This window comes from Pseudophryne corroboree, unplaced genomic scaffold (assembly GCF_028390025.1).
Source record: "Pseudophryne corroboree isolate aPseCor3 unplaced genomic scaffold, aPseCor3.hap2 scaffold_802, whole genome shotgun sequence".
NCBI lineage: Eukaryota > Metazoa > Chordata > Amphibia > Anura > Myobatrachidae > Pseudophryne > Pseudophryne corroboree.
In genome coordinates, this window is record NW_026970381.1 from 92,944 (window position 1) to 105,041 (window position 12,098).

Here is a 12,098-nt window from a genome sequence, read left to right on the forward strand (position 1 = left end):
GCTTTGGGACAGTCTGGGTCTCAACCCATGCCTGATCCTATGTTGCAGGGACTGTCAGGGTCTCATAAGCGCCAACTATCCCAGATTGTTGACACAGATACCGACATGGATTCTGACTCCAGTGTCGATTACGATGATGCAAAGTTACAGCCAAAATTGGCAAAATCCATTCGATATATGATTATGGCAATAAAAGATGTTTTGCACATCACAGAGGAACCCCCTGTCCCTGACAAGAGGGTACATATGTACAAGGGAAAGAAGCCTGAGGTAACCTTTGAGGGGGTCACACGAGCTGAACGAGTTATGTGAAAAAGCTTGGGAATCTCCAGATAAAAGACTGCAGATTTCCAAAAGGATTGTTATGGCGTATCCTTTTCCATCAACGGATAGGTTACGATGGAAATCCTCCCCTAGGATGGACAAAGCATTAACACGCACAGCTACAGTTGGAAAATCAAATTTTTTACCTTATGTTCCCTCAAAGCATAAGAAAGCTCCGCATTATCAAATGCAGTCCTTTCGGTCACAAAGAAACAAGAAAGTGCGAGGTGCGTCCTTTCTTGCCAGAGGTAGGGGCAGAGGAATAAAGCTGCACAACACAGCTAGTTTCCAGGAACAGAAATCCTCCCCGGCCTCTACAAAATCTACCTCATGACGCTGGGGCTCCACTGGCAGAGTCCGGCCCATGTGATGTCATGCAGCTGCTCTGACCACACCTCCTGTTTCTCCGTTGCCGACCCCATTTTGAAACCATGCCCCCGCACCGCTCCATCTCCGACTTGGAAATGGAGTGTTGTTGACCCCCCTCCCACCCCCCCCTTCACCGATTCACAGACAGAGGCGATCGCATTATCTGCGGGGTGTCGCAGAAAATGCAGGCGGATGCGTATGCTCTTAGCAGTTTTTGCAGTTGGATTGCGATCCAACCTGAATCAGGCCCCATTACCTATCACAATGCACTGCGGGTAGTACAAAATGGGGTTAATATAGGAGAAAAAACCCCAACCTTAACTGTCCCTGGTGGCTAGTGGAGCGGCTGCCCAGTAATCAGTGTCCACGCCAGTGCGCACACGGCCCGCCCCCATCAGCGGCCTCGTGATCCCGGAGGGCGGTGTGTGTGTGTGACTGACCTTAGGAAGAAACCGGAGCCTCCGCTGCAGTGACCCAGCAACCGGGGCACGGGAGTATACTGCGCCATTGGGAGTGATGGAGCTGCAGTAAAGAAGTCTATTAGACCTAGCCTGCTGCAGCCCTTGTAGATTCTTATAAAAAAAGTTCTTCTTTTCTTGCCAAAATTAATAGCTAAGAATAGGCTGCCTGAGGCAGCCCCCTGTTAAGTGGCCTGCTACTGAAGGCACCAACTACAAACTGAGCTCCCTGTTCATGGAAGCGAGGTTATAGAGGAGGGGGCGCTGAGCATCTTGGGAACAGTCAAAAGCTTTGAGCCTGTTGGTGCCTCAGATCAAGATCCTACTCTACACCCCAATGTGAATCCTTGTGGAGTCCAGTGTACCCCACAGAAGAAATTAATGTGTCACACCCATTGGCAGCAACATTAGAATAGCTGCTGATGGGCACAATTGAGAAAGGAAGGGGGGAAAACATTTGAATCCAGCACATATATGTAATTTGAATATGTAATTTGTACCTTCCTACTTTAAAATGTAATGGATGAACCTCACCCTGTGAGAACTATCTTCATGATCAAGAGACCTCATATGCAAGATAAGTATGTGTTGGGATAGGGCTGTGGAGGGCGGCTGCTCGGGCACACCCCTGTCAAGTTAAGGAGATTCAACAGAGGCAGCACAAGGGAACTCTCATCTGGGGACAACAACTGCAGGGAGAACACATTTTCAGACGAATGTGGGAGGGCAGAAGGCTGCCTAATACTGAAGCACCCCCAAACAACAAACCAAATGCAGCAACTAGTGCAAGCATTCCTGGGGGAAGGCCTGCAGCAGATGGATTTGAATATGGTGATGTCATCCAAGCAGTGGGCATAGTTGGCTGCAACCCTCGTCTGCATATGAAAAGAGAAAAGGGTCACGCAGGGCATGGCGGCCTTTGTGGGGTTGCGCTTGGATGACGCCTAAATCGCTTTATACACCCCCACCCCCCATCAGTGTGGGCTCATGTTGGCCATGCCCCAGCCCCTGAAGCATTCAAGCTGATTTCTTGCAGCAGCTGGACCCAGTAACAGCTCCAGAGTTGCTCTACAAGACAAGTAAAAGGGTGTGAGCCCTGCAGCACCACCTGTAGTTTGCATACACACATATATAGGACAGCATCTCTTATATGCCCCAGGGTCAATAAAATAGTATCCTTATCTAGGGTATCCATCCCCTCAGATAAGGTATCCGTCCATGCCGCTACAGCACTACACACCCAGGCCGACGCAATTGCCGGTCTGAGTAAGGTACCTGAATGTGTATAAATGGACTTCAGGGTAATCTCCTGTTTGCGGTCAGCAGACTCTTTGAGGGTAGCCGTATACTGGGACGGGAGGGCTACCTTCTTGGATAAGCGTGTTAATGCTTTGTCCACCCTAGGGGAGGATTCCCATCGTAACCTATCCATTGATAGGAAAGGATACGCCATAAGAATCCTTTTGGAAATCTGCAGTCTTTTATCTGGAGATTCCCAAGCTTTTTCACATAACTCGTTCAGCTCGTGTGACCCCCTCAAAGGTTACCTCAGGCTTTTTTCCCTTGTACATATGTACCCTCTTGTCAGGGACAGGGGATTCCTCTCTGATGTGCAAAACATCTTTTATTGCCATAATCATATATCGAATGGATTTTGCCAATTTTGGCTGTAACTTTGCATCATCGTAATCGACACTGGAGTCAGAATCCGTGTCGGTATCTGTGTCAACAATCTGGGATAGTGGGCGCTTATGAGACCCTGACAGTCCCTGCAACATAGGATCAGGCATGGGTTGAGACCCTGACTGTCCCAAAGCTTCAGCCTTGTCTAATCTTTTGTGCAATGAGTTTACACTAGCATTTAAAACATTCCACATATCCATCCAATCAGCTGTCGGTGGAGACACCACATTCATTTGCTCCTGCTCCTCTCTAATATAGCCTTCTTCCTCAGACATGTCGACACACGTGTACCGACACACCACACACACAGGGAATGCTTTTTCTGAAGACAGTTTCCCCACAAGGCCCTTTGGAGAGACAGAGAGAGAGTATGCCAGCACACACCCCAGCGCTATATAACCCAGGAATACACAGTAACTTAATGTTTGCCCAGTAGTACTGCTGTATGTAATTTGCGCCGAATTATGTGCCCCCCCCCCCTCTTTTCAACTCTCTTGTCTACTATGGTATAAGCAGGGGAGAGTCCGGGGAGCTTCCTCTCAGCGGTGCTGTGAAGAAAAAATGGCGCTGGTGAGTGCTGAGGGAGAAGCCCCGCACCCTCGGCGGCGGGCTTCTGTCCCGCTTAAACTGTAAAATTGGTGGGGGCTCATACATATATATAGTGCCCAGCTGTATATGTGTTATATTTTTGCCAAAAAGAGGTTATATTGCTGCCCAGGTGCCCCCCCCCCCCCCTGCGCCCTGCACCCTGCAGTGACTGGAGTGTGTGAGCTGTATGGGAGCAATGGCGCACAGCTGCAGTGCTGTGCGTTACTTCAGTGAAGATCATGAAGTCTTCTGCCACCTCTGAAGTCTTCTTTTCTTCTCATACTCACCCGGCTTCTATCCTCCGGCTCTGCAAGGGGGACGGAGGCGCGGCTCTGGGACGGACGGCGATGGTGAGATCCTGCGTACCAATCCCTCTGGAGCTAATGGTGTCCAGTAGCCTAAGAAGCAGGACCTTGCAACTCAGAGTAGGGCTGCTTCTCTCCCCTCAGTCCCTCGATGAGGGAATCTGTTGCCAGCAGTGCTCCCTGAAAATTAAAAACCTAACAAAATACTTTCTGTCAGAAAGCTCAGGAGAGCTCCTGAAAGCATCCAGTCTCCACTGGGCACAGTATCAAACTGAGGTCTGGAGGAGGGGCATAGAGGGAGGAGCCAGTGTACACCAAGAACTAAAGTCTTTCTTAAAGTACCCATGTCTCCTGCGGAGCCTGTCTATCCCCATGGTCCTTACGGAGTCCCCAGCATCCTCTAGGACGTTAGAGAAAATAGGATTTTAATACCTACCGGTAAATCCTTTTCTCTTAGTCCGTAGAGGATGCTGGGCACCCGTCCCAGTGCGTACTGTGTCTGCAGTTATTAAATGGCCCTTAACTCCAGAATATTTATGTGGAGACAACTTTCCTGACTTGACCATCTTCCTTGGATGTTTTCCCCTGTGTGACTGCTCCCCAGCCTCGGAGGGTTGCATCCGTGGTCCCTAGGATCCAGTCCTGGATCCCGAACCATCGCCCCTCTAGGAGGTGAGAACTGTGCAGCCACCAATGGAGTGAGATTCTGGTCTTGGAAGACAGGATTATCCTCCGGTGCATGTGTAGGTGGGATCCGGGCCACTTGTCCAACAGGTCCCACTGGAACACTCTGGCATGGAACCTGCCAAACTGAATGGCCTCGTAGGCAGCAACCATCTTTCCAAGCAACAGAATGCATTGATGGATTAACACTCTTGCTGGTTTTAGAATTTGTTTGACCAGACTCTGGATCTCCATAGCCTTTCCACTGGAAGAAAGCCTCTTCTGTGTCCAGTATGACTCCCAAAAACAACAACCGCGTCATTGGGACCAACTGCGATTTTGAATAGAACCTCACCCTGGGAGAACAATCTTCATGACCATGGTATCTCCTATGCAAAATAAGTATGATTTGGGATAGGGCTGGGGAGGGCCGCTGCTCAGGCACATCTCTGTCAAGTAAAGGAGATTCAACTGAGGCAGCACAAGGGAACTCTCATCTGGGGACAACAACTGCAGGGAGAACACATATTTTCAGATGAACATGGGAGGGCAGAAGGCTGCCTAATACTGAAGCACCCCCAAACAACAAACCAAATGCAACAACTAGTGCAAGCATTCCTGGGGGAAGGCCTGCAGCAGATGGATTTGCATATGGTTGTGTCATCCAAGTAGTGGGTCAAAGTTGGCTTCAACCCTCGTCTGCATATGAAAAGAGAAAAGGGGCGTGCAGGGCATGGCGGCCTTTTGCGGCGCTTGGATGACCCCTAGTTCACATTAAACACCCCCACCCTCCTTCGGTGTGGGGCTCATGTTGGCAATGCCCCAGCCCCTGAAGCATTCAAGCTGATTTCTTGCAGCAGCTTGGCACTGTAACAGCTCCAGAGCTGCTCTGTAAGGCAAGTAAAAGGGTGTGGGCCCTGCAGCACTACCTGTAGTTCGCATTGTGCGTTGGAAGGCACAAAGTAAGCAGACAGGAGGAGAAGTCAGGATAGTGCACAAGGGTATAGAAGGGAGGGGCTCAAAAAAAAAGAAGTGGAAACAGACAGCAAACTAGGCTGGAGAGAGACCTGAGACAAAGAGATCTGAATTATATGAAAGCCGACCAGTGGAAACACAAATTATGCAGTCAAGTGTCCCACATTTGGGGAAATCGCAGGAGCAGCACACCCAGAGTGCAATGGGTGAGCCTTGCCCTGGGAGAAGCACCTTCCTGATCATAGTATCTCACCTGGCAGGTAAGTAGGAGTTGGGCTAGAGCTGGGGAGGGTCGCTGCTCGGGCACCCCCCTGTCAAGTGAAGGAGATCCAACTGAGGCAGCACAAGGGAACTCTCGAAAGAAGAACAAGGCTAGAGGAAGATCTGAGACAAAGAAATCTGACTTTTACCAGAGCTGACCAGAGGAAAGCACAAACACAGTCCCCCACTACCACAAATAATGCAGTCGAGTTTCCCACATTTGGGGAAATCACAGGGGTCAGCATACCCAGAATGCAATGAATGAACCTCACCCTGGGAGAAGAATCTTCATGACCATGGTATCTCCTATGCAAAATAAGTATGATTTGGGATAGGGCTGGGGAGGGCCGCTGCTCAGGCATATCTCTGTCAAGTAAAGGAGATTCAACTGAGGCAGCACAAGGGAACTCTCATCTGGGGACAACAACTGCAGGGAGAACACATATTTTCAAATGAACATGGGAGGGCAGAAGGCTGCCTAATACTGAAGCACCCCAAAACAACAAACCAAATGCAACAACTAGTACAAGCATTCCTGGGGGAAGGTCTGCAGAAGATGGATTTGCATACAGTGATGTCATCCAAGCAGTGGGCCAAAGTTGGCTGGAACCCTCATCTGCATATGAAAAGAGAAAAGGGGTATGCAGGGCATGGCGGCCTTTTGCGGCGCTTGGATGACCCCTAGTTCGCATTAAACACCTCCACCCTCCTTCGGTGTGGGGCTCATGTTGGCTATGCCCCAGCCCCTGACGCATTCAAGCTGATTTCTTGCAGCAGCTGGGCACTGTAACAGCTCCAGAGCTGCTCTGTAAGGCAAGTAAAAGGGTGTGGGCCCTGCAGCACTACCTGTAGTTCGCATTGTGTGTTGGAAGGCACAAAGTAAGCAGACAGGAGAAGTCAGGATAGTGCGCAAGGGCATAGAAGGGAGCGGCTCAAGAAAAGAGAAATGGAAACAGACAGCAAACTAGGCTGGAGAGAGACCTGAGACAAAGAGATCTGAATTATATGAGAGATGACCAGGGGAAACACAAATTATGCAGTCAAGTGTCCCACATTTGGGGAAATCGCAGGAGCAGCACACCCAGAGAGCAATGGGTGAGCCTTGCCCTGGGAGAAGCACCTTCATAATCATAGTATCTCACCTGGCAGGTAAGTAGGAGTTGGGCTAGAGCTGGGGAGGGTCGCTGCTCGGGCACCCCCCTGTCAAGTGAAGGAGATCCAACTGAGGCAGCACAAGAGAACTCTCAAAAGAAGAACAAAGCTAGAGGAAGATCTGAGACAAAGAAATCTGACTTTTACCAGAGCTGACCAGAGGAAAGCACAAACACAGTCCCCCACTACCACAAATAATGCAGTCGAGTTTCCCACATTTGGGGAAATCACAGGGGTCAGCATACCCAGAATGCAATGAATGAACCTCACCCTGGGAGAACAATCTTCATGACCATGGTATCTCCTATGCAAAATAAGTATGATTTGGGATAGGGCTGGGGAGGGCCGCTGCTCAGGCACATCTCTGTCAAGTAAAGGAGATTCAACTGAGGCAGCACAAGGGAACTCTCATCTGGGGACAACAACTGCTGGGAGAACACATATTTTCAGATGAACATGGGAGGGCAGAAGGCTGCCTAATACTGAAGCACCCCCAAACAACAAACCAAATGCAACAACTAGTACAAGCATTCCTGGGGGAAGGTTTGCAGAAGACGCATTTGCATACAGTGATGTCATCCAAGCAGTGGGCCAAAGTTGGCTGGAACCCTCATCTGCATATGAAAAGAGAAAAGGGGTATGCAGGGCATGGCGGCCTTTTGCGGCGCTTGGATGACCCTTAGTTCGCATTAAATACCCCCACCCTCCTTTGGTGTGGGGCTCATGTTGGCAATGCCCCTGCCCCTGAAGCATTCAAGCTGATTTCTTGCAGCAGCTTGGCACTGTAACAGCTCCAGAGCTGCTCTGTAAGGCAAGTAAAAGGGTGTGGGCCCTGCAGCACTACCTGTAGTTCGCATTGTGTGTTGGAAGGCACAAAGTAAGCAGACGGGAGAAGTCGGGATAGTGCGCAAGGGCATAGAAGGGAGCGGCTCAAGAAAAGAGAAGTGGAAACAGACAGCAAACTAGGCTGGAGAGAAACCTGAGAAAAAGAGATCTGAATTATACGAGAGCCGACCAGGGGAAACACAAATTATGCAGTCAAGTGTCCCACATTTGGGGAAATCGCAGGAGCAGCACACCCAGAGTGCAATGGGTGAGCCTTGCCCTGGGAGAAGCACATTCATGATCATAGTATCTCACCTGGCAGGTAAGTAGGAGTTGGGCTAGAGCTGGGGAGGGTCGCTGCTCAAGCACCCCCCTGTCAAGTGAAGGAGATCCAACTGAGGCAGCACAAAGGAACTCTCGAAAGAAGAATAAGGCTAGAGGAAGAAATGAGACAAAGAAATCTGACTTTTACCAGAGCTGACCAGAGGAAAGCACAAACACAGTTCCCCACTACCACAAATAATGCAGTCGAGTTTCCCACATTTGGGGAAATCACAGGGGTCAGCATACCTAGAATGCAATGAATGAACCTCACCCTGGGAGAACAATCTTCATGACCATGGTATCTCCTATGCAAAATAAGTATGATTTGGGATAGGGCTGGGGAGGGCCGCTGCTCAGGCACATCTCTGTCAAGTAAAGGAGATTCAACTGAGGCAGCACAAGGGAACTCTCATCTGGGGACAACAACTGCAGGGAGAACACATATTTTCAGATGAACATGGGAGGGCAGAAGGCTGCCTAATACTGAAGCACCCCCAAACAACAAACCAAATGCAACAACTAGTGCAAGCATTCCTGGGGGAAGGCCTGCAGCAGATTGATTTGCATATGGTTATGTCATCCAAGCAGTGGGTCAAAGTTGGCTTCAACCCTCGTCTGCATATGAAAAGAGAAAAGGGGCGTGCAGGGCATGGCGGCCTTTTGCGGCGCTTGGATGACCCCTAGTTCGTATTAAACACCTCCACCCTCCTTCGGTGTGGGGCTCATGTTGGCTATGCCCCAGCCCCTGAAGCATTCAAGCTGATTTCTTGCAGCAGCTGGGCACTGTAACAGCTCCAGAGCTGCTTTGTAAGGCAAGTAAAAGGGTGTGGGCCCTGCAGGACTACCTGTAGTTTGCATTGTGCATTGGAAGGCACAAAGTAAGCAGACGGGAGAAGTCAGGATAGTGCGCAAGGGCATAGAAGGGAGCGGCTCAAGAAAAGAGAAGTGGAAACAGACAGCAAACTAGGCTGGAGAGAGACCTGAGACAAAGAGATCTGAATTATACGAGAGCCGACCAAGGGAAACAAAAATTATGCAGTCAAGTTTCCCACATTTGGGTAAATCGCAGGAGCAGCACACCCAGAGTGCAATGGGTGAGCCTTGCCCTGGGAGAAGCACCTTCATGATCATAGTATCTCACCTGGCAGGTAAGTAGGAGTTGGGCTAGAGCTGGGGAGGGTCGCTGCTCGGGCACCCCCCTGTCAAGTGAAGGAGATCCAACTGAGGCAGCGCAAGGGAACGCTCGAAAGAAGAACAAGGCTAGAGGAAGATCTGAGACAAAGAAATCTGACTTTTACCAGAGCTGACCAGAGGAAAGCACAAACACAGTCCCCCACTACCACAAATAATGCAGTCGAGTTTCCCACATTTGGGGAAATCACAGGGGTCAGCATACATAGAATGCAATGAATGAACCTCACCCTGGGAGAACAATCTTCATGACCATGGTATCTCCTATGCAAAATAAGTATGATTTGGGATAGGGCTGGGGAGGGCCGCTGCTCAGGCACATCTCTGTCAAGTAAAGGAGATTCAACTGAGGCAGCACAAGGGAACTCTCATCTGGGGACAACAACTGCAGGGAGAACACATATTTTCAGATGAACATGGGAGGGCAGAAGGCTGCCTAATACTGAAGCACCCCCAAACAACAAACCAAATGCAACAACTAGTACAAGCATTCCTGGGGGAAGGCCTGCAGCAGATGGATTTGCATATGGTGATGTCATCCAAGCAGTGGGTCAAAGTTGGCTTCAACCCTCGTCTGCATATGAAAAGAGAAAAGGGGTGTGCAGGGCATGGCGGCCTTTTGCGGCGCTTGGATGACCCCTAGTTCGCATTAAACACCTCCACCCTCCTTCGGTGTGGGGCTCATGAGTGCTATGCCCCAGCCCCTTAAGCATTCAAGCTGATTTCTTGCAGCAGCTGGGCACTGTAACAGCTCCAGAGCTCCTCTGTAAGGCAAGTAAAAGGGTGTGGGCCCTGCAGCACTACCTGTAGTTCGCATTGTGCGTTGGAATGCACAAAGTAAGCAGACGGGAAAAGTCAGGATAGTGCGCAAGGGCATAGAAGGGAGCGGCTCAAGAAAAGAGAAGTGGAAACAGACAGCAAACTAGGCTGGAGAGAGACCTGAGACAAAGAGATCTGAATTATACGAGAGCCGACCAGGGGAAACACAAATTATGCAGTCAAGTGTCCCACATTTGGGGAAATCGCAGGAGCAACACACCCAGAGTGCAATGGGTAAGCCTTGCCCTGGGAGAAGCACCTTCATGATCATAGTATCTCACTTGGCAGGTAAGTAGGAGTTGGGCTAGAGCTGGGGAGGGTCGCTGCTCGGGCACCCCCCTGTCAAGTGAAGGAGATCCAACTGAGACAGCACAAGAGAACTCTCAAAAGAAGAACAAGGCTAGAGGAAGATCTGAGGCAAAGAAATCTGACTTTTACCAGAGCTGACCAGAGAAAAGCACAAACACAGTCCCCCACTACCACAAATAATGCAGTCGAGTTTCCCACATTTGGGGAAATCACAGGGGTCAGCATACCCAGAATGCAATGAATGAACCTCACCCTGGGAGAACAATCTTCATGACCATGGTATCTATTATGCAAAATAAGTATGATTTGGGATAGGGCTGGGGAGGGCCGCTGCTCAGGCACATCTCTGTCAAGTAAAGGAGATTCAACTGAGGCAGCACAAGGGAACTCTCATCTGGGGACAACAACTGCAGGGAGAACACATATTTTCAGATGAACATGGGAGGGCAGAAGGCTGCGTAATACTGAAGCACCCCCAAACAACAAACCAAATGCAACAACTAGTGCAAGCATTCCTGGGGGAGGGCCTGCAGCAGATGGATTTGCATATGGTGATGTCATCCAAGCAGTGGGTCAAAGTTGGCTTCAACCCTCGTCTGCATATGAAAAGAGAAAAGGGGCGTGCAGGGCATGGCGGCCTTTTGCGGCGCTTGGATGACCCCTAGTTCGCATTAAACACCTCCACCCTCCTTCGGTGTGGGGCTCATGTTGGCTATGCCCCAGCCCCTTAAGCATTCAAGCTGATTTCTTGCAGCAGCTTGGAACTGTAACAGCTCCAGAGCTGCTTTGTAAGGCAAGTAAAAGGGTGTGGGCCCTGCAGCACTACCTGTAGTTTGCATTGTGCATTGGAAGGCACAAAGTAAGCAGACGGGAGACGTCAGGATAGTGCGCAAGGGCATAGAAGGGAGCGGCTCAAGAAAAGAGAAGTGGAAACAGACAGCAAACTAGGCTGGAGAGAGACCTGAGACAAAGAGATCTGAATTATACGAGAGCCGACCAAGGGAAACAAAAATTATGCAGTCAAGTTTCCCACATTTGGGGAAATCGCAGGAGCAGCACACCCAGAGTGCAATGGGTGAGCCTTGCCCTGGGAGAAGCACCTTCATGATCATAGTATCTCACCTGGCAGGTAAGTAGGAGTTGGGCTAGAGCTGGGGAGGGTCACTGCTCGGGCACCCCCCTGTCAAGTGAAGGAGATCCAACTGAGGCAGCGCAAGGGAACTCTCGAAAGAAGAACAAGGCTAGAGGAAGATCTGAGACAAAGAAATCTGACTTTTACCAGAGCTGACCAGAGGAAAGCACAAACACAGTCCCCCACTACCACAAATAATGCAGTCGAGTTTCCCACATTTGGGGAAATCACAGGGGTCAGCATACCCAGAATGCAATGAATGAACCTCACCCTGGGAGAACAATCTTCATGACCATGGTATCTCCTATGCAAAATAAGTATGATTTGGGATAGGGCTGGGGAGGGCCGCTGCTCAGGCACATCTCTGTCAAGTAAAGGAGATTCAACTGAGGCAGCACAAGGGAACTCTCATCTGGGGACAACAACTGCAGGGAGAACACATATTTTCAGATGAACATGGGAGGGCAGAAGGCTGCCTAATACTGAAGCACCCCCAAACAACAAACCAAATGCAACAACTAGTGCAAGCATTCCTGGGGGAAGGCCTGCAGCAGATGGATTTGCATATGGTTCTGTCATCCAAGCAGTGGGTCAAAGTTGGCTTCAACCCTCGTCTGCATATGAAAAGAGAAAAGGGGCGTGCAGGGCATGGCGGCCTTTTGCGGCGCTTGGATGACCCCTAGTTCGCATTAAACACCTCCACCCTCCTTCGGTGTGGGG

At 50.1% G+C, this 12,098-nt stretch overlaps 11 non-coding genes and 1 pseudogene across 11 annotated transcripts; all 12 read right to left on the reverse strand.

Moving 5' to 3' along the window:
* Positions 1-5,470: 5,470 nt before the first annotated feature.
* LOC135041682 (U1 spliceosomal RNA) lies at positions 5,471-5,633 on the reverse strand. The gene has a single exon (XR_010235068.1). It is a non-coding gene; the product is annotated as a U1 spliceosomal RNA (small nuclear RNA).
* Positions 5,634-5,785: 152 nt separating this feature from the next.
* Positions 5,786-5,949, reverse strand: LOC135041661 (U1 spliceosomal RNA). The gene has a single exon (XR_010235047.1). It is a non-coding gene; the product is annotated as a U1 spliceosomal RNA (small nuclear RNA).
* Positions 5,950-6,641: 692 nt separating this feature from the next.
* LOC135041689 (U1 spliceosomal RNA) lies at positions 6,642-6,783 on the reverse strand (annotated as a pseudogene).
* A 152-nt stretch (positions 6,784-6,935) lies between these two features.
* On the reverse strand, positions 6,936-7,099 carry LOC135041656 (U1 spliceosomal RNA). The gene has a single exon (XR_010235042.1). It is a non-coding gene; the product is annotated as a U1 spliceosomal RNA (small nuclear RNA).
* Positions 7,100-7,770: 671 nt separating this feature from the next.
* On the reverse strand, positions 7,771-7,933 carry LOC135041683 (U1 spliceosomal RNA). Its single transcript, XR_010235069.1, has one exon. It is a non-coding gene; the product is annotated as a U1 spliceosomal RNA (small nuclear RNA).
* Positions 7,934-8,085: 152 nt separating this feature from the next.
* Positions 8,086-8,249, reverse strand: LOC135041666 (U1 spliceosomal RNA). The gene has a single exon (XR_010235052.1). It is a non-coding gene; the product is annotated as a U1 spliceosomal RNA (small nuclear RNA).
* Positions 8,250-8,920: 671 nt separating this feature from the next.
* Positions 8,921-9,083, reverse strand: LOC135041676 (U1 spliceosomal RNA). Its single transcript, XR_010235062.1, has one exon. It is a non-coding gene; the product is annotated as a U1 spliceosomal RNA (small nuclear RNA).
* Positions 9,084-9,235: 152 nt separating this feature from the next.
* Positions 9,236-9,399, reverse strand: LOC135041664 (U1 spliceosomal RNA). The gene has a single exon (XR_010235050.1). It is a non-coding gene; the product is annotated as a U1 spliceosomal RNA (small nuclear RNA).
* A 671-nt stretch (positions 9,400-10,070) lies between these two features.
* On the reverse strand, positions 10,071-10,233 carry LOC135041687 (U1 spliceosomal RNA). Its single transcript, XR_010235072.1, has one exon. It is a non-coding gene; the product is annotated as a U1 spliceosomal RNA (small nuclear RNA).
* Positions 10,234-10,385: 152 nt separating this feature from the next.
* Positions 10,386-10,549, reverse strand: LOC135041670 (U1 spliceosomal RNA). Its single transcript, XR_010235056.1, has one exon. It is a non-coding gene; the product is annotated as a U1 spliceosomal RNA (small nuclear RNA).
* A 671-nt stretch (positions 10,550-11,220) lies between these two features.
* On the reverse strand, positions 11,221-11,383 carry LOC135041675 (U1 spliceosomal RNA). The gene has a single exon (XR_010235061.1). It is a non-coding gene; the product is annotated as a U1 spliceosomal RNA (small nuclear RNA).
* A 152-nt stretch (positions 11,384-11,535) lies between these two features.
* LOC135041657 (U1 spliceosomal RNA) lies at positions 11,536-11,699 on the reverse strand. Its single transcript, XR_010235043.1, has one exon. It is a non-coding gene; the product is annotated as a U1 spliceosomal RNA (small nuclear RNA).
* Positions 11,700-12,098: the final 399 nt, after the last annotated feature.